This window comes from Aquarana catesbeiana, linkage group LG04, assembly GCF_042186555.1.
Source record: "Aquarana catesbeiana isolate 2022-GZ linkage group LG04, ASM4218655v1, whole genome shotgun sequence".
Classification (NCBI taxonomy): Eukaryota; Metazoa; Chordata; class Amphibia; order Anura; family Ranidae; genus Aquarana; species Aquarana catesbeiana.
The window spans coordinates 37,032,030-37,051,756 of record NC_133327.1 but is presented as its reverse complement, the minus strand read 5'-3'; the positions used below and the strand labels follow the sequence as shown (position 1 = coordinate 37,051,756).

General features: G+C 49.2%; 15 non-coding genes across 15 annotated transcripts; all 15 read left to right on the top strand.

Moving 5' to 3' along the window:
* Positions 1-425: 425 nt before the first annotated feature.
* On the top strand, positions 426-496 carry TRNAG-GCC (transfer RNA glycine (anticodon GCC)). The gene has a single exon. It is a non-coding gene; the product is annotated as a tRNA-Gly (tRNA).
* A 408-nt stretch (positions 497-904) lies between these two features.
* Positions 905-977, top strand: TRNAA-AGC (transfer RNA alanine (anticodon AGC)). The gene has a single exon. It is a non-coding gene; the product is annotated as a tRNA-Ala (tRNA).
* Positions 978-1,840: 863 nt separating this feature from the next.
* TRNAG-GCC (transfer RNA glycine (anticodon GCC)) lies at positions 1,841-1,911 on the top strand. Its single transcript has one exon. It is a non-coding gene; the product is annotated as a tRNA-Gly (tRNA).
* Positions 1,912-2,318: 407 nt separating this feature from the next.
* On the top strand, positions 2,319-2,391 carry TRNAA-AGC (transfer RNA alanine (anticodon AGC)). The gene has a single exon. It is a non-coding gene; the product is annotated as a tRNA-Ala (tRNA).
* A 1,340-nt stretch (positions 2,392-3,731) lies between these two features.
* On the top strand, positions 3,732-3,804 carry TRNAA-AGC (transfer RNA alanine (anticodon AGC)). The gene has a single exon. It is a non-coding gene; the product is annotated as a tRNA-Ala (tRNA).
* An 863-nt stretch (positions 3,805-4,667) lies between these two features.
* Positions 4,668-4,738, top strand: TRNAG-GCC (transfer RNA glycine (anticodon GCC)). The gene has a single exon. It is a non-coding gene; the product is annotated as a tRNA-Gly (tRNA).
* Positions 4,739-5,147: 409 nt separating this feature from the next.
* On the top strand, positions 5,148-5,220 carry TRNAA-AGC (transfer RNA alanine (anticodon AGC)). The gene has a single exon. It is a non-coding gene; the product is annotated as a tRNA-Ala (tRNA).
* Positions 5,221-6,083: 863 nt separating this feature from the next.
* Positions 6,084-6,154, top strand: TRNAG-GCC (transfer RNA glycine (anticodon GCC)). The gene has a single exon. It is a non-coding gene; the product is annotated as a tRNA-Gly (tRNA).
* A 409-nt stretch (positions 6,155-6,563) lies between these two features.
* TRNAA-AGC (transfer RNA alanine (anticodon AGC)) lies at positions 6,564-6,636 on the top strand. The gene has a single exon. It is a non-coding gene; the product is annotated as a tRNA-Ala (tRNA).
* Positions 6,637-7,979: 1,343 nt separating this feature from the next.
* On the top strand, positions 7,980-8,052 carry TRNAA-AGC (transfer RNA alanine (anticodon AGC)). The gene has a single exon. It is a non-coding gene; the product is annotated as a tRNA-Ala (tRNA).
* Positions 8,053-8,915: 863 nt separating this feature from the next.
* Positions 8,916-8,986, top strand: TRNAG-GCC (transfer RNA glycine (anticodon GCC)). The gene has a single exon. It is a non-coding gene; the product is annotated as a tRNA-Gly (tRNA).
* Positions 8,987-9,395: 409 nt separating this feature from the next.
* On the top strand, positions 9,396-9,468 carry TRNAA-AGC (transfer RNA alanine (anticodon AGC)). Its single transcript has one exon. It is a non-coding gene; the product is annotated as a tRNA-Ala (tRNA).
* Positions 9,469-10,331: 863 nt separating this feature from the next.
* TRNAG-GCC (transfer RNA glycine (anticodon GCC)) lies at positions 10,332-10,402 on the top strand. The gene has a single exon. It is a non-coding gene; the product is annotated as a tRNA-Gly (tRNA).
* A 1,346-nt stretch (positions 10,403-11,748) lies between these two features.
* On the top strand, positions 11,749-11,819 carry TRNAG-GCC (transfer RNA glycine (anticodon GCC)). The gene has a single exon. It is a non-coding gene; the product is annotated as a tRNA-Gly (tRNA).
* Positions 11,820-12,227: 408 nt separating this feature from the next.
* Positions 12,228-12,300, top strand: TRNAA-AGC (transfer RNA alanine (anticodon AGC)). Its single transcript has one exon. It is a non-coding gene; the product is annotated as a tRNA-Ala (tRNA).
* Positions 12,301-19,727: the final 7,427 nt, after the last annotated feature.

Sequence of the window (19,727 nt, the reverse complement as noted above, 5' to 3'; positions counted from 1 at the left end):
TCCGCTGCGCCACTCTGCTCTTGCTGCCGAGCTGGTGCATCGACAACAAAATGTGGATCTAGTTTGCTACCGATCCCATGGGGAGTGGGTCCATCTGGCAAAGTCACAATGTAGATGACGAGGCGTTTCCATCGATGTTGACAAGCAAAAGGTGCCAGTGCCATCCTTATGCTGAGGGTTTTGGCTCAGCACGCTTCCGCTGCGCCACTCTGCTCTTGTTGCTGAGGAGGAGCATCAACAACAAAATGTGGATCTAGTTTGCTACCGATCCCATGGGGAGTGGGTCCATCTGGCAAAGTCACAATGTAGATGACAAGGCGTTTCCATCGATGTTGACAAGCTAATGCCAAGTCAAGTCTGGGCAAAAGCTGGACTCTCCTAGACCAGCTGAGCGAGGAGGGTGATGGCGCCGGCCCCGGCGTGGCGCATTGGTGGTTCAGTGGTAGAATTCTCGCCTGCCACGCGGGAGGCCCGGGTTCGATTCCCGGCCAATGCAATTATGGTGTCTTTGTCTTTAAAGCCCCCCCCTTCCCCCCCCCGGGTAGCTCTCTCCCGCCAATTTCAAGTCCGGTGGAATGCATCAAGGCACAAGGTGTTTATTGTCTAGAACGTACTAGGTGGTGGGAAGGTTCTTTTGGAAACCACCTTCTCCTAATGACATCATTGAAACCCATGAGGTCATACTTCCGAAAGGGATCAGTTGTCAATGGACTCACGAAGGGAGAAAAAAAATGGGGGGACTCTGAGGAAGGGAGAGTGCAAACCTTCGAAGCTCGGAAAACGGGTGGCTGTCCTGGTGTCTAGCGGCCAGAGCAGGTTGTGGATTTTGCAAAACTGCATATATTACGCATAGCACATAAGAGGACAGGGATCAGCCATAGCGCCAACGGGGAGCCCAAGCAAAGGGGGATTAGCTCAAGTGGTAGAGCGCTCGCTTAGCATGCGAGAGGTAGCGGGATCGATGCCCGCATTCTCCAAACGCTGCCTTCCTGGGAGGCACCTGGCTTTTGCGTTTGTTGTTGAAGCTTGGAACCGAGCGCCGCGAGCAACATGGGAAGCCAGAGTCCTCCTCATAACATGTGCCAAGGCGGCGTTGACGCGTTTTTTTTTTTGAGGCAGCTGTGGCTTCAGCCAAAGTCAGGCAGGCAGTATTGGACAAAAGCAATCCATTAAAGAAAGCACGGCCAGGCTTCCTTTGCCAAGAGACAATATTGCATTAGCACAAAAGGTGCCCGTGCCATCCTTATGCTGAGGGTTTTGGACTCGTTTAACCACCAGAATCAGGTTCAACTTCTCTTTGTGTGTGAAAGAGCGCCCTTTGGCCCCACTAGCAAATATCGACTGGCATAGGAAAAGGCAACGTAGCAGAGGATGGTTTCGATCCATCGACCTCTGGGTTATGGGCCCAGCACGCTTCCGCTGCGCCACTCTGCTCTTGCTGCCGAGCTGGTGCATCGACAACAAAATGTGGATCTAGTTTGCTACCGATCCCATGGGGAGTGGGTCCATCTGGCAAAGTCACAATGTAGATGACGAGGCGTTTCCATCGATGTTGACAAGCAAAAGGTGCCAGTGCCATCCTTATGCTGAGGGTTTTGGCTCAGCACGCTTCCGCTGCGCCACTCTGCTCTTGTTGCTGAGGAGGAGCATCAACAACAAAATGTGGATCTAGTTTGCTACCGATCCCATGGGGAGTGGGTCCATCTGGCAAAGTCACAATGTAGATGACAAGGCGTTTCCATCGATGTTGACAAGCTAATGCCAAGTCAAGTCTGGGCAAAAGCTGGACTCTCCTAGACCAGCTGAGCGAGGAGGGTGATGGCGCCGGCCCCGGCGTGGCGCATTGGTGGTTCAGTGGTAGAATTCTCGCCTGCCACGCGGGAGGCCCGGGTTCGATTCCCGGCCAATGCAATTATGGTGTCTTTGTCTTTAAAGCCCCCCCTTCCCCCCCCCGGGTAGCTCTCTCCCGCCAATTTCAAGTCCGGTGGAATGCATCAAGGCACAAGGTGTTTATTGTCTAGAACGTACTAGGTGGTGGGAAGGTTCTTTTGGAAACCACCTTCTCCTAATGACATCATTGAAACCCATGAGGTCATACTTCCGAAAGGGATCAGTTGTCAATGGACTCACGAAGGGAGAAAAAAAATGGGGGGACTCTGAGGAAGGGAGAGTGCAAACCTTCGAAGCTCGGAAAACGGGTGGCTGTCCTGGTGTCTAGCGGCCAGAGCAGGTTGTGGATTTTGCAAAACTGCATATATTACGCATAGCACATAAGAGGACAGGGATCAGCCATAGCGCCAACGGGGAGCCCAAGCAAAGGGGGATTAGCTCAAGTGGTAGAGCGCTCGCTTAGCATGCGAGAGGTAGCGGGATCGATGCCCGCATTCTCCAAACGCTGCCTTCCTGGGAGGCACCTGGCTTTTGCGTTTGTTGTTGAAGCTTGGAACCGAGCGCCGCGAGCAACATGGGAAGCCAGAGTCCTCCTCATAACATGTGCGAAGGCGGCGTTGACGCGTTTTTTTTTTTGAGGCAGCTGTGGCTTCAGCCAAAGTCAGGCAGGCAGTATTGGACAAAAGCAATCCATTAAAGAAAGCACGGCCAGGCTTCCTTTGCCAAGAGACAATATTGCATTAGCACAAAAGGTGCCCGTGCCATCCTTATGCTGAGGGTTTTGGACTCGTTTAACCACCAGAATCAGGTTCAACTTCTCTTTGTGTGTGAAAGAGCGCCCTTTGGCCCCACTAGCAAATATCGACTGGCATAGGAAAAGGCAACGTAGCAGAGGATGGTTTCGATCCATCGACCTCTGGGTTATGGGCCCAGCACGCTTCCGCTGCGCCACTCTGCTCTTGCTGCCGAGCTGGTGCATCGACAACAAAATGTGGATCTAGTTTGCTACCGATCCCATGGGGAGTGGGTCCATCTGGCAAAGTCACAATGTAGATGACGAGGCGTTTCCATCGATGTTGACAAGCAAAAGGTGCCAGTGCCATCCTTATGCTGAGGGTTTTGGCTCAGCACGCTTCCGCTGCGCCACTCTGCTCTTGTTGCTGAGGAGGAGCATCAACAACAAAATGTGGATCTAGTTTGCTACCGATCCCATGGGGAGTGGGTCCATCTGGCAAAGTCACAATGTAGATGACAAGGCGTTTCCATCGATGTTGACAAGCTAATGCCAAGTCAAGTCTGGGCAAAAGCTGGACTCTCCTAGACCAGCTGAGCGAGGAGGGTGATGGCGCCGGCCCCGGCGTGGCGCATTGGTGGTTCAGTGGTAGAATCTCGCCTGCCACGCGGGAGGCCCGGGTTCGATTCCCGGCCAATGCAATTATGGTGTCTTTGTCTTTAAAGCCCCCCCTTCCCCCCCCCGGGTAGCTCTCTCCCGCCAATTTCAAGTCCGGTGGAATGCATCAAGGCACAAGGTGTTTATTGTCTAGAACGTACTAGGTGGTGGGAAGGTTCTTTTGGAAACCACCTTCTCCTAATGACATCATTGAAACCCATGAGGTCATACTTCCGAAAGGGATCAGTTGTCAATGGACTCACGAAGGGAGAAAAAAAATGGGGGGACTCTGAGGAAGGGAGAGTGCAAACCTTCGAAGCTCGGAAAACGGGTGGCTGTCCTGGTGTCTAGCGGCCAGAGCAGGTTGTGGATTTTGCAAAACTGCATATATTACGCATAGCACATAAGAGGACAGGGATCAGCCATAGCGCCAACGGGGAGCCCAAGCAAAGGGGGATTAGCTCAAGTGGTAGAGCGCTCGCTTAGCATGCGAGAGGTAGCGGGATCGATGCCCGCATTCTCCAAACGCTGCCTTCCTGGGAGGCACCTGGCTTTTGCGTTTGTTGTTGAAGCTTGGAACCGAGCGCCGCGAGCAACATGGGAAGCCAGAGTCCTCCTCATAACATGTGCCAAGGCGGCGTTGACGCGTTTTTTTTTTTGAGGCAGCTGTGGCTTCAGCCAAAGTCAGGCAGGCAGTATTGGACAAAAGCAATCCATTAAAGAAAGCACGGCCAGGCTTCCTTTGCCAAGAGACAATATTGCATTAGCACAAAAGGTGCCCGTGCCATCCTTATGCTGAGGGTTTTGGACTCGTTTAACCACCAGAATCAGGTTCAACTTCTCTTTGTGTGTGAAAGAGCGCCCTTTGGCCCCACTAGCAAATATCGACTGGCATAGGAAAAGGCAACGTAGCAGAGGATGGTTTCGATCCATCGACCTCTGGGTTATGGGCCCAGCACGCTTCCGCTGCGCCACTCTGCTCTTGCTGCCGAGCTGGTGCATCGACAACAAAATGTGGATCTAGTTTGCTACCGATCCCATGGGGAGTGGGTCCATCTGGCAAAGTCACAATGTAGATGACGAGGCGTTTCCATCGATGTTGACAAGCAAAAGGTGCCAGTGCCATCCTTATGCTGAGGGTTTTGGCTCAGCACGCTTCCGCTGCGCCACTCTGCTCTTGTTGCTGAGGAGGAGCATCAACAACAAAATGTGGATCTAGTTTGCTACCGATCCCATGGGGAGTGGGTCCATCTGGCAAAGTCACAATGTAGATGACAAGGCGTTTCCATCGATGTTGACAAGCTAATGCCAAGTCAAGTCTGGGCAAAAGCTGGACTCTCCTAGACCAGCTGAGCGAGGAGGGTGATGGCGCCGGCCCCAGCGTGGCGCATTGGTGGTTCAGTGGTAGAATTCTCGCCTGCCACGCGGGAGGCCCGGGTTCGATTCCCGGCCAATGCAATTATGGTGTCTTTGTCTTTAAAGCCCCCCCTTCCCCCCCCCCCGGGTAGCTCTCTCCCGCCAATTTCAAGTCCGGTGGAATGCATCAAGGCACAAGGTGTTTATTGTCTAGAACGTACTAGGTGGTGGGAAGGTTCTTTTGGAAACCACCTTCTCCTAATGACATCATTGAAACCCATGAGGTCATACTTCCGAAAGGGATCAGTTGTCAATGGACTCACGAAGGGAGAAAAAAAATGGGGGGACTCTGAGGAAGGGAGAGTGCAAACCTTCGAAGCTCGGAAAACGGGTGGCTGTCCTGGTGTCTAGCGGCCAGAGCAGGTTGTGGATTTTGCAAAACTGCATATATTACGCATAGCACATAAGAGGACAGGGATCAGCCATAGCGCCAACGGGGAGCCCAAGCAAAGGGGGATTAGCTCAAGTGGTAGAGCGCTCGCTTAGCATGCGAGAGGTAGCGGGATCGATGCCCGCATTCTCCAAACGCTGCCTTCCTGGGAGGCACCTGGCTTTTGCGTTTGTTGTTGAAGCTTGGAACCGAGCGCCGCGAGCAACATGGGAAGCCAGAGTCCTCCTCATAACATGTGCCAAGGCGGCGTTGACGCGTTTTTTTTTTTGAGGCAGCTGTGGCTTCAGCCAAAGTCAGGCAGGCAGTATTGGACAAAAGCAATCCATTAAAGAAAGCACGGCCAGGCTTCCTTTGCCAAGAGACAATATTGCATTAGCACAAAAGGTGCCCGTGCCATCCTTATGCTGAGGGTTTTGGACTCGTTTAACCACCAGAATCAGGTTCAACTTCTCTTTGTGTGTGAAAGAGCGCCCTTTGGCCCCACTAGCAAATATCGACTGGCATAGGAAAAGGCAACGTAGCAGAGGATGGTTTCGATCCATCGACCTCTGGGTTATGGGCCCAGCACGCTTCCGCTGCGCCACTCTGCTCTTGCTGCCGAGCTGGTGCATCGACAACAAAATGTGGATCTAGTTTGCTACCGATCCCATGGGGAGTGGGTCCATCTGGCAAAGTCACAATGTAGATGACGAGGCGTTTCCATCGATGTTGACAAGCAAAAGGTGCCAGTGCCATCCTTATGCTGAGGGTTTTGGCTCAGCACGCTTCCGCTGCGCCACTCTGCTCTTGTTGCTGAGGAGGAGCATCAACAACAAAATGTGGATCTAGTTTGCTACCGATCCCATGGGGAGTGGGTCCATCTGGCAAAGTCACAATGTAGATGACAAGGCGTTTCCATCGATGTTGACAAGCTAATGCCAAGTCAAGTCTGGGCAAAAGCTGGACTCTCCTAGACCAGCTGAGCGAGGAGGGTGATGGCGCCGGCCCCGGCGTGGCGCATTGGTGGTTCAGTGGTAGAATTCTCGCCTGCCACGCGGGAGGCCCGGGTTCGATTCCCGGCCAATGCAATTATGGTGTCTTTGTCTTTAAAGCCCCCCCTTCCCCCCCCCCCGGGTAGCTCTCTCCCGCCAATTTCAAGTCCGGTGGAATGCATCAAGGCACAAGGTGTTTATTGTCTAGAACGTACTAGGTGGTGGGAAGGTTCTTTTGGAAACCACCTTCTCCTAATGACATCATTGAAACCCATGAGGTCATACTTCCGAAAGGGATCAGTTGTCAATGGACTCACGAAGGGAGAAAAAAAATGGGGGGACTCTGAGGAAGGGAGAGTGCAAACCTTCGAAGCTCGGAAAACGGGTGGCTGTCCTGGTGTCTAGCGGCCAGAGCAGGTTGTGGATTTTGCAAAACTGCATATATTACGCATAGCACATAAGAGGACAGGGATCAGCCATAGCGCCAACGGGGAGCCCAAGCAAAGGGGGATTAGCTCAAGTGGTAGAGCGCTCGCTTAGCATGCGAGAGGTAGCGGGATCGATGCCCGCATTCTCCAAACGCTGCCTTCCTGGGAGGCACCTGGCTTTTGCGTTTGTTGTTGAAGCTTGGAACCGAGTGCCGCGAGCAACATGGGAAGCCAGAGTCCTCCTCATAACATGTGCCAAGGCGGCGTTGACGCGTTTTTTTTTTTGAGGCAGCTGTGGCTTCAGCCAAAGTCAGGCAGGCAGTATTGGACAAAAGCAATCCATTAAAGAAAGCACGGCCAGGCTTCCTTTGCCAAGAGACAATATTGCATTAGCACAAAAGGTGCCCGTGCCATCCTTATGCTGAGGGTTTTGGACTCGTTTAACCACCAGAATCAGGTTCAACTTCTCTTTGTGTGTGAAAGAGCGCCCTTTGGCCCCACTAGCAAATATCGACTGGCATAGGAAAAGGCAACGTAGCAGAGGATGGTTTCGATCCATCGACCTCTGGGTTATGGGCCCAGCACGCTTCCGCTGCGCCACTCTGCTCTTGCTGCCGAGCTGGTGCATCGACAACAAAATGTGGATCTAGTTTGCTACCGATCCCATGGGGAGTGGGTCCATCTGGCAAAGTCACAATGTAGATGACAAGGCGTTTCCATCGATGTTGACAAGCAAAAGGTGCCAGTGCCATCCTTATGCTGAGGGTTTTGGCTCAGCACGCTTCCGCTGCGCCACTCTGCTCTTGTTGCTGAGGAGGAGCATCAACAACAAAATGTGGATCTAGTTTGCTACCGATCCCATGGGGAGTGGGTCCATCTGGCAAAGTCACAATGTAGATGACAAGGCGTTTCCATCGATGTTGACAAGCTAATGCCAAGTCAAGTCTGGGCAAAAGCTGGACTCTCCTAGACCAGCTGAGCGAGGAGGGTGATGGCGCCGGCCCCGGCGTGGCGCATTGGTGGTTCAGTGGTAGAATTCTCGCCTGCCACGCGGGAGGCCCGGGTTCGATTCCCAGCCAATGCAATTATGGTGTCTTTGTCTTTAAAGCCCCCCCTTCCCCCCCCCCCGGGTAGCTCTCTCCCGCCAATTTCAAGTCCGGTGGAATGCATCAAGGCACAAGGTGTTTATTGTCTAGAACGTACTAGGTGGTGGGAAGGTTCTTTTGGAAACCACCTTCTCCTAATGACATCATTGAAACCCATGAGGTCATACTTCCGAAAGGGATCAGTTGTCAATGGACTCACGAAGGGAGAAAAAAAATGGGGGGACTCTGAGGAAGGGAGAGTGCAAACCTTCGAAGCTCGGAAAACGGGTGGCTGTCCTGGTGTCTAGCGGCCAGAGCAGGTTGTGGATTTTGCAAAACTGCATATATTACGCATAGCACATAAGAGGACAGGGATCAGCCATAGCGCCAACAGGGAGCCCAAGCAAAGGGGGATTAGCTCAAGTGGTAGAGCGCTCGCTTAGCATGCGAGAGGTAGCGGGATCGATGCCCGCATTCTCCAAACGCTGCCTTCCTGGGAGGCACCTGGCTTTTGCGTTTGTTGTTGAAGCTTGGAACCGAGCGCCGCGAGCAACATGGGAAGCCAGAGTCCTCCTCATAACATGTGCCAAGGCGGCGTTGACGCGTTTTTTTTTTTGAGGCAGCTGTGGCTTCAGCCAAAGTCAGGCAGGCAGTATTGGACAAAAGCAATCCATTAAAGAAAGCACGGCCAGGCTTCCTTTGCCAAGAGACAATATTGCATTAGCACAAAAGGTGCCCGTGCCATCCTTATGCTGAGGGTTTTGGACTCGTTTAACCACCAGAATCAGGTTCAACTTCTCTTTGTGTGTGAAAGAGCGCCCTTTGGCCCCACTAGCAAATATCGACTGGCATAGGAAAAGGCAACGTAGCAGAGGATGGTTTCGATCCATCGACCTCTGGGTTATGGGCCCAGCACGCTTCCGCTGCGCCACTCTGCTCTTGCTGCCGAGCTGGTGCATCGACAACAAAATGTGGATCTAGTTTGCTACCGATCCCATGGGGAGTGGGTCCATCTGGCAAAGTCACAATGTAGATGACGAGGCGTTTCCATCGATGTTGACAAGCAAAAGGTGCCAGTGCCATCCTTATGCTGAGGGTTTTGGCTCAGCACGCTTCCGCTGCGCCACTCTGCTCTTGTTGCTGAGGAGGAGCATCAACAACAAAATGTGGATCTAGTTTGCTACCGATCCCATGGGGAGTGGGTCCATCTGGCAAAGTCACAATGTAGATGACAAGGCGTTTCCATCGATGTTGACAAGCTAATGCCAAGTCAAGTCTGGGCAAAAGCTGGACTCTCCTAGACCAGCTGAGCGAGGAGGGTGATGGCGCCGGCCCCGGCGTGGCGCATTGGTGGTTCAGTGGTAGAATTCTCGCCTGCCACGCGGGAGGCCCGGGTTCGATTCCCGGCCAATGCAATTATGGTGTCTTTGTCTTTAAAGCCCCCCCTTCCCCCCCCCCCGGGTAGCTCTCTCCCGCCAATTTCAAGTCCGGTGGAATGCATCAAGGCACAAGGTGTTTATTGTCTAGAACGTACTAGGTGGTGGGAAGGTTCTTTTGGAAACCACCTTCTCCTAATGACATCATTGAAACCCATGAGGTCATACTTCCGAAAGGGATCAGTTGTCAATGGACTCACGAAGGGAGAAAAAAAATGGGGGGACTCTGAGGAAGGGAGAGTGCAAACCTTCGAAGCTCGGAAAACGGGTGGCTGTCCTGGTGTCTAGCGGCCAGAGCAGGTTGTGGATTTTGCAAAACTGCATATATTACGCATAGCACATAAGAGGACAGGGATCAGCCATAGCGCCAACGGGGAGCCCAAGCAAAGGGGGATTAGCTCAAGTGGTAGAGCGCTCGCTTAGCATGCGAGAGGTAGCGGGATCGATGCCCGCATTCTCCAAACGCTGCCTTCCTGGGAGGCACCTGGCTTTTGCGTTTGTTGTTGAAGCTTGGAACCGAGCGCCGCGAGCAACATGGGAAGCCAGAGTCCTCCTCATAACATGTGCCAAGGCGGCGTTGACGCGTTTTTTTTTTTGAGGCAGCTGTGGCTTCAGCCAAAGTCAGGCAGGCAGTATTGGACAAAAGCAATCCATTAAAGAAAGCACGGCCAGGCTTCCTTTGCCAAGAGACAATATTGCATTAGCACAAAAGGTGCCCGTGCCATCCTTATGCTGAGGGTTTTGGACTCGTTTAACCACCAGAATCAGGTTCAACTTCTCTTTGTGTGTGAAAGAGCGCCCTTTGGCCCCACTAGCAAATATCGACTGGCATAGGAAAAGGCAACGTAGCAGAGGATGGTTTCGATCCATCGACCTCTGGGTTATGGGCCCAGCACGCTTCCGCTGCGCCACTCTGCTCTTGCTGCCGAGCTGGTGCATCGACAACAAAATGTGGATCTAGTTTGCTACCGATCCCATGGGGAGTGGGTCCATCTGGCAAAGTCACAATGTAGATGACGAGGCGTTTCCATCGATGTTGACAAGCAAAAGGTGCCAGTGCCATCCTTATGCTGAGGGTTTTGGCTCAGCACGCTTCCGCTGCGCCACTCTGCTCTTGTTGCTGAGGAGGAGCATCAACAACAAAATGTGGATCTAGTTTGCTACCGATCCCATGGGGAGTGGGTCCATCTGGCAAAGTCACAATGTAGATGACAAGGCGTTTCCATCGATGTTGACAAGCTAATGCCAAGTCAAGTCTGGGCAAAAGCTGGACTCTCCTAGACCAGCTGAGCGAGGAGGGTGATGGCGCCGGCCCCAGCGTGGCGCATTGGTGGTTCAGTGGTAGAATTCTCGCCTGCCACGCGGGAGGCCCGGGTTCGATTCCCGGCCAATGCAATTATGGTGTCTTTGTCTTTAAAGCCCCCCCTTCCCCCCCCCCCCGGGTAGCTCTCTCCCGCCAATTTCAAGTCCGGTGGAATGCATCAAGGCACAAGGTGTTTATTGTCTAGAACGTACTAGGTGGTGGGAAGGTTCTTTTGGAAACCACCTTCTCCTAATGACATCATTGAAACCCATGAGGTCATACTTCCGAAAGGGATCAGTTGTCAATGGACTCACGAAGGGAGAAAAAAAATGGGGGGACTCTGAGGAAGGGAGAGTGCAAACCTTCGAAGCTCGGAAAACGGGTGGCTGTCCTGGTGTCTAGCGGCCAGAGCAGGTTGTGGATTTTGCAAAACTGCATATATTACGCATAGCACATAAGAGGACAGGGATCAGCCATAGCGCCAACGGGGAGCCCAAGCAAAGGGGGATTAGCTCAAGTGGTAGAGCGCTCGCTTAGCATGCGAGAGGTAGCGGGATCGATGCTCGCATTCTCCAAACGCTGCCTTCCTGGGAGGCACCTGGCTTTTGCGTTTGTTGTTGAAGCTTGGAACCGAGCGCCGCGAGCAACATGGGAAGCCAGAGTCCTCCTCATAACATGTGCCAAGGCGGCGTTGACGCGTTTTTTTTTTTGAGGCAGCTGTGGCTTCAGCCAAAGTCAGGCAGGCAGTATTGGACAAAAGCAATCCATTAAAGAAAGCACGGCCAGGCTTCCTTTGCCAAGAGACATTATTGCATTAGCACAAAAGGTGCCCGTGCCATCCTTATGCTGAGGGTTTTGGACTCGTTTAACCACCAGAATCAGGTTCAACTTCTCTTTGTGTGTGAAAGAGCGCCCTTTGGCCCCACTAGCAAATATCGACTGGCATAGGAAAAGGCAACGTAGCAGAGGATGGTTTCGATCCATCGACCTCTGGGTTATGGGCCCAGCACGCTTCCGCTGCGCCACTCTGCTCTTGCTGCCGAGCTGGTGCATCGACAACAAAATGTGGATCTAGTTTGCTACCGATCCCATGGGGAGTGGGTCCATCTGGCAAAGTCACAATGTAGATGACGAGGCGTTTCCATCGATGTTGACAAGCAAAAGGTGCCAGTGCCATCCTTATGCTGAGGGTTTTGGCTCAGCACGCTTCCGCTGCGCCACTCTGTTCTTGTTGCTGAGGAGGAGCATCAACAACAAAATGTGGATCTAGTTTGCTACCGATCCCATGGGGAGTGGGTCCATCTGGCAAAGTCACAATGTAGATGACAAGGCGTTTCCATCGATGTTGACAAGCTAATGCCAAGTCAAGTCTGGGCAAAAGCTGGACTCTCCTAGACCAGCTGAGCGAGGAGGGTGATGGCGCCGGCCCCCGCGTGGCGCATTGGTGGTTCAGTGGTAGAATTCTCGCCTGCCACGCGGGAGGCCCGGGTTCGATTCCCGGCCAATGCAATTATGGTGTCTTTGTCTTTAAAGCCCCCCCCTTCCCCCCCCCGGGTAGCTCTCTCCCGCCAATTTCAAGTCCGGTGGAATGCATCAAGGCACAAGGTGTTTATTGTCTAGAACGTACTAGGTGGTGGGAAGGTTCTTTTGGAAACCACCTTCTCCTAATGACATCATTGAAACCCATGAGGTCATACTTCCGAAAGGGATCAGTTGTCAATGGACTCACGAAGGGAGAAAAAAAATGGGGGGACTCTGAGGAAGGGAGAGTGCAAACCTTCGAAGCTCGGAAAACGGGTGGCTGTCCTGGTGTCTAGCGGCCAGAGCAGGTTGTGGATTTTGCAAAACTGCATATATTACGCATAGCACATAAGAGGACAGGGATCAGCCATAGCGCCAACGGGGAGCCCAAGCAAAGGGGGATTAGCTCAAGTGGTAGAGCGCTCGCTTAGCATGCGAGAGGTAGCGGGATCGATGCCCGCATTCTCCAAACGCTGCCTTCCTGGGAGGCACCTGGCTTTTGCGTTTGTTGTTGAAGCTTGGAACCGAGCGCCGCGAGCAACATGGGAAGCCAGAGTCCTCCTCATAACATGTGCCAAGGCGGCGTTGACGCGTTTTTTTTTTTGAGGCAGCTGTGGCTTCAGCCAAAGTCAGGCAGGCAGTATTGGACAAAAGCAATCCATTAAAGAAAGCACGGCCAGGCTTCCTTTGCCAAGAGACAATATTGCATTAGCACAAAAGGTGCCCATGCCATCCTTATCCACTTGAGCCCCGGACCATTATGCTGCCTAAGGACCAGAGGTCTTTTTCCAATTTGGCACTGCATCACTTTAACTTTTAATTGCGCGGTCATGCAATGCTGTACCCAAACGAAATTTGCGTCCTTTTCTTCCCACAAATAGAGCTTTCTTTTGATGGCATTTGATCACCTCTGCCGTTTTTATTTTTTGCGCTATAAACGGAAAAAGACCGAAAATTTTGAAAAAAAATGATATTTTCTACTTTTTGTTATAAAAAAAATCCAATAAACTCAATTTTAGTCATACATTTAGGCCAAAATTTATTCGGCCACATGTCTTTGGTAAAAAAAAAGTTAATAAGCGTATATTCATTGGTTTGCGCAAAAGTTATAGCGTCTACAAACTAGGGTACATTTTCTGGAATTTACACAGCTTTTAGTTTATGACTGCCTATGTCATTTCATGAGGTGCTAAAATGGCAGGGCAGTACAAAACCCCCCCAAATGACCCCATTTTGGAAAGTAGACACCCCAAGGAAATTGCTGAGAGGCATGTTGAACCCATTGAATATTTATTTTTTTTGTCCCAAGTGATTGAATAATGACAAAAAAAAAAAAAAAAAAAAATATTTACAAAAAGTTGTCACTAAATGATATATTGCTCACACAGGCCATGGGCCTATGTGGAATTGCACCCCAAAATACATTCAGCTGCTTCTCCTGAGTATGGGGATACCACATGTGTGGGACTTTTTGGGAGCCTAGCCGCGTACGGGGCCCCGAAATCCAATCACCGCCTTCAGGATTTCTAAGGGCATAAATTTTTGATTTCATTCCTCACTACCTATCACAGTTTTGAAGGCCATAAAATGCCCAGATGGCACAAAACCCCCCCAAATGACCCCATTTTGGAAAGTAGACACCCCAAGCTATTTGCTGAGAGGCATGTTGAGTCCATGGAATACTTTCTTTTTTGACACAAGTTGCGGGAAAGTGACAATTTTTTTTTTTTTTGCACAAAGTTGTCACTAAATGATATATTTCTCACACAGGACATGGGCATATGTGGAATTGCACCCCAAAATACATTTAGCTGCTTCTCCTGAGTATGGGGATACCACATGTGTGGGACTTTTTGGGAGCCTAGCCGCATACGGGGCCCCGAAAACCAAGCACCGCCTTCAGGATTTCTAAGGGCGTAATGTTGTGATTTGACTCCTCACTACCTATCACAGTTTTGAAGGCCATAAAATGTCAAGATGGCACAAAACCCCCCCAAATGACCCCATTTTGGAAAGTAGACACCCCAAACTATTTGCTGAGAGGCATGTTGAGTCCATGGAATATTTTATATTTTGACACAAGTTGCGGGAAAGTAACACTTTTTTTTTTTTTTTTTTTTGCACAAAGTTGTCACTAAATGATATATTGCTCAAACATGCCATGGGCATATGTGGAATTACACCCCAAAATACATTCTGCTGCTTCTCCTGAGTATGGGGATACCACATGTTTAGGACTTTTTGGGAGCCTATCCGCGTACGGGGCCCCGAAAACCAAGCACCGCCTTCAGGATTTCTAAGGGCATAAATTTTTGATTTCACTCCTCACTTCCTATCACAGTTTTGAAGGCCATAAAATGCCAAGATGGCACAAAACCCCCCCAAATGACCCCATTTTGGAAAGTAGACACCCCAAGGTAATTGCTGAGAGGCATGTTGAGTCCATGGAATATTTTATTTTTTGACACAAGTTGCGGGAAAGTGACAATTTTTTTTTTTTTTGCACAAAGTTGTCACTAAATGATATATTTCTCACACAGGCCATGGGCATATGTGGAATTGCACCCCAAAATACATTTAGCTGCTTCTCCTGAGTATGGGGATACCACATGTGTGGGACTTTTTGGGAGCCTAGCCGCATACGGGGCCCCGAAAACCAAGCACCGCCTTCAGGATTTCTAAGGGCGTAATGTTGTGATTTGACTCCTCACTACCTATCACAGTTTTGAAGGCCATAAAATGCCAAGATGGCACAAACCCCCCCCAAATGACCCCATTTTGGAAAGTAGACACCCCAAACTATTTGCTGAGAGGCATGTTGAGTCCATGGAATATTTTATATTTTGACACAAGTTGCGGGAAAGTAACACTTTTTTTTTTTTTTTTTTTTTTTTTTTGCACAAAGTTGTCACTAAATGATATATTGCTCAAACATGCCATGGGCATATGTGGAATTACACCCCAAAATACATTCTGCTGCTTCTCCTGAGTATGGGGATACCACATGTTTAGGACTTTTTGGGAGCCTAGCCGCGTACGGGGCCCCGAAAACCAAGCACCGCCTTCAGGATTTCTAAGGGCATAAATTTTTGATTTCACTCCTCACTTCCTATAACAGTTTTGAAGGCCATAAAATGCCAAGATGGCACAAACCCCCCCCAAATGACCCCATTTTGGAAAGTAGACACCCCAAGCTATTTGCTGAGAGGCATGGTGAGTATTTTGCAGCTCTCATTTGTTTTTGAAAATGAAGAAAGACAAAAAAAATGTATTTTTTTTTTCTTTTTTCAATTTTCGAAAGTTTGTGACAAAAAGTGAGGTCTGCAAAATACTCGCTATACCTCTCAGCAAATAGCTTGGGGTGTCTATTTTCCAAAATGGGGTCATTTGGGGGGGGGTTGTGCTATCTGGGCATTCCATGGCCTCCGAAACTGTGCTAGGCAGTGAAGAGTGAAATCAAAAATTTACGCCCTTAGAAAGCCTGAAGGCGGGGCTTGTTTTTCGGGGTCCCGTGCGCGGCTAGGCTCCCAAAAAGTCCCACACATGTGGTATCCCCATACTCAGGAGAAGCAACAGAATGTATTTTGGGGTGTAATTTCACATATTCCCATGGCATGTTTGAGCAATATATCATTTAGTGACATCTTTGTGCAAAAAAAAAAAAAAAAAAAAAATATTTGTCTCTTTCCCGCAGCTTGTGTCACAATATAAAATATTCCATGGACTCGACATGCCTCTCAGCAAATAGCTTGGGGTGTCTACTTTCCAAAATGGGGTCATTTGGGGGGGGTTTGAACTGTCCTGGCATTTTATGCACAACATTTAGAAGCTTATGTCACACATCACCCACTCTTCTAACCACTTGAAGACAAAGCCCTTTCTGACACTTTTTGATTACATGAAACAATAATTTTTTTTTGCAAGAAAATTACTTTGAACCCCCAAACATTATATATTTTTTTTAAAGGAAATGCCCTACAGATTAAAATGGTGGGTGTTTCATATTTTTTTTTCACACAGTATTTGCGCAGCGATTTTTCAAACGCATTTTTTGGGGAAAAAACACACTTTTTTAAATTTTAATGCACTAAAACACACTATATTGCCCAAATGTTTGATGAAATAAAAAAGATGATCTTAGGCCGAGTACATGGATACCAAACATGACATGCTTTAAAATTGCGCACAAACGCGCAGCGGCGACAAAATAAATACATTTTTAAAAGCCTTTAAAAGCCTTTACAGGTTACCACTTTAGATTTACAGAGGAGGTCTACTGCTAAAATTACTGCCCTTGTTCTGTCCTTCGCGGTGATACCTCACATGCATGGTGCAATTGCTGTTTACATTTGACGCCAGACCGACGCTTGCGTTCGCCTTTGCGCGAGAGCAGGGGGGGACAGGGGTGCTTTTTTTTTTTTTTTTTTTTTTCTTTATTATTTTTTTGCTTTTTTATCTTATTTTTAAACTGTTCCTTTCATTTTTATTTTTTTAAAATTAATTTTATTGTTATCTCAGGGAATGTAAATATCCCCTATGATAGCAATAGGTAGTGACAGGTACTCTTTTTTTAAAAAATTGGGCTCTATTAGACCCTAGATCTCTCCTCTGCCCTCAAAGCATCTGATCACACCAAGATCGGTGTGATAAAATGCTTTCCCAATTTCCCAATGGCGCTGTTTACATTCGGCGAAATCTAAGTCATAAAATGCTCGTAGCTTCCGGTTTCTTAGGCCATAGAGATGTTTGGAGCCATTCTGGTCTCTGATCAGCTCTATGGTCAGCTGGCTGAATGACCGGCTGCATTTTCAGGTTCCCTGTTGGGACAGGAAAGCCAGAGAAAAACATGGAAGACGGTGGGGGAGGGGGGGGCATTCCCTCCCACTGCTTGCAAAAGCAGTCTAGAGGCTAATTAGCCGCTAGGATTGCTTTTACATGAAAGCCGACCGCTGGCTGAAAAGAATGATACCAAGATGATACCTAAACCTGCAGGCATCATTCTGGTATAACCACTCAAAGTCCAGCAACATACCAGTACGTTGCTGGTCCTTGTTAGGCATATATTGTAAACTTTTTTTTCATGCAGCCTGTGGGCTGAACGAAAAAAAGATATTGATCGGTGGGTATGCCCACCATTAGAATACCTCCCTTCATCCACCCACTTCTAATGATGGGCATACATGCACCATTTATATATGCCGAAGCATGGGGGCATCCTCCCGCAAAAGGCAGGAGCAAATTGCTCCTCCACCCACTGCTGCCCCCACGCTTCGGCATATATGCTGAAGTATGTAACTGTGGTGGTGAAATCACCTCCGACAGCGCTGGAGTCACGGCTTTATATATCGTGGGAGCAAACGCTGTTGCTGTCAAGATAAATAAATCCGCGCTGCAACTGAATGGCGTACCTGCTAAGCAAATGATGGTTAACAATAAAACAAAGTAACATTACAGTATAACAGTAAGACTTACCATACCTGCAAAGCAAATACAAAAAAAAAACATAGTAAAAAATAAAACATTTAACGCAACCTGTGCCTAAAATATATATATGCCGAAGCATGGGGGCATCCTCCCGCAAAAGGCAGGAGCAAATTGCTCCTCCACCCACTGCTGCCCCCACGCTTCGGCATATATGCTGAAGTATGTAACTGTGGTGGTGAAATCACCTCCGACAGCGCTGGAGTCACGGCTTTATATATCGTGGGAGCAAACGCTGTTGCTGTCAAGATAAATAAATCCGCGCTGCAACTGAATGGTGTACCTGAAAACAATAAAATGGTTACCAACAAAACAAAGTAAACGGTAAAGTATGAAAAATCTGAAAAGGAAACATGGTAAAACATAATAACAATAAAACATTGCAGAATAGAATAGAGTAAAAAAGAGAAGAACAATAGAGAGAGAATAGAGAGAGAGAGAACAATAAAACAACAACTATTTTTGGTTTTTTTATTTTATATTTTTTTTTGTTTTTATTTTTTTTAATTTTTTTTTAATTTTTTTTTACACTTTTTTTTAGTAACTTTTAACTTTTGTAACTTGTTCCAGGTTTGGGTCTCTCAAAATGCAATGGCATCTTGGGAGACCCTGTGTTAGTGTGCCTAGTCTGTGCAGTGCTGAACCCTACGCTAATACTCAACTAATGTATGGTAGCGTTCAAAGCATTCACCCATGCAAAGACCAGGATTGCCAGGACAGGAGGGACAATAAGACCGGGTGTCACGCCTAAATCCGCGCTTGCTACAGACACGACATCTTTTTTGGGGGGCTCGTTGGGTAGGGGTACTCGGGATGGCATAAAGAAAATGCCGCTCATGCAGCCGGCTTACTGCATTTGGTTGGGGAAGGTGAGGTAGAGCACCGTCTGGAAACAGAAGGGCTCTGACGATCTCTTCCTGGAATTTAAGGAAGGATCCAGTCTGTCCTGAAGCTCTGTATAGCACATGAGCATTCAGCAAAGCCAATTGAAATAAGTATACAGACACTTTTTTGTACCAGCGTCTGGCCTTACGGGCAACTAAGTACGGCGCCAACAACTGGTCGTTGAGGTCCACCCCTCCCATATTAAGGTTGTATTCGTGGACACAGAGGGGTTTCTCCACAACACCAGTCGCCGTAGAAATTTGGGTCGTCGTGTCTGCATGAAGGGAGGTGAGAACGAAAACATTCTTCTTATCCCTCCACTTCATAGCGAGCAAATTATTATACTTCAAGCAGGCTCTCTCCCCCAGCCTAAGACGGGAATCTACAAGCCGCTGGGGAAAGCCCCGGCGATTAGGTCGCACGGTGCCACATGCTCCAATCTGCTGATCAAACAAGTGACTAAAAAGTGGCACGCTCGTATAATAATTGTCCACGTACAAGTGGTACCCCTTTCCGAATAAGGGTGACACCAAGTCCCACACTATCTTGCCAGCGCTTCCTATGTAGTCAGGGCAGTTGATCGGCTCTACGTGACTATCTTTGCCCTCGTAAACCATAAATCTACATGTATAGCCTGTGGCCCTGTCACAGAGCTTATACATCTTGACCCCGTATCTGGCACGCTTGCTGGGAAGGTACTGTTTGAATGACAAGCGGCCAGAAAACTTAATCAGGGACTCATCAACGCAGACAACTTGATGGGGGGTAAACAAGTCTGCAAAACGTTGGTTGAAGTGGTTTACGAGGGGCCGAATTTTGTAGAGCCGATCGTATGCAGGGTCTCCACGAGGACGACAGAGTTCATTGTCGTTGAAGTGCATGAACCGCAAAATCTGCTCGTATCGTGCCCTGGCCATGGAAGCAGAGAACAAGGGTGAATGGTAAATTGGGTCAGTGGACCAATATGACCGCAACTTACTCTTTTTATTCAACCCCATGAGGAGGGAAAGGCCCAGAAAGGTCTTAAATTCGGAGACCGTAATTGGTCTCCAATCTCTGGCAAGGGAGGACTGGGGATTAGCGGCGATGTGTTGACCAGCGTATAAATTGCTTTGGTCCACAATAGATCTATAGAGATCTTCGGTGAAAAACAGTGAATAAAAATCCAGTGGCGTAAAGTCAACTGTTTCCACCTGAATTCCGGGTTGGCCAGTGAAAGGGGGAAGTACGGGTGCTGCAGAAGTGGAAGGTTCCCAATTCGGATTGGCCAATGCAGCAGGAAGGGCACTATGGGCACGACGGGCCTGTCTTTGTCTTCTTGGTGGCAGCGGGACACTACTAGTGCTTGCCACCTCGCCAGCTTGAACTGCACTTATGGGACTCGCCACGTCACCACGTGATACTGCAGTGCTGGATGTACGACCAGGGTGTACTAGGCCGCTGGTGCTTGCCAGTTCACCAGAAGGAATAGCGGCGCTAGTACTTCTCTGCTCCATACGAGAGCCCTGCGGTTCTTGCACTTCAAGGACA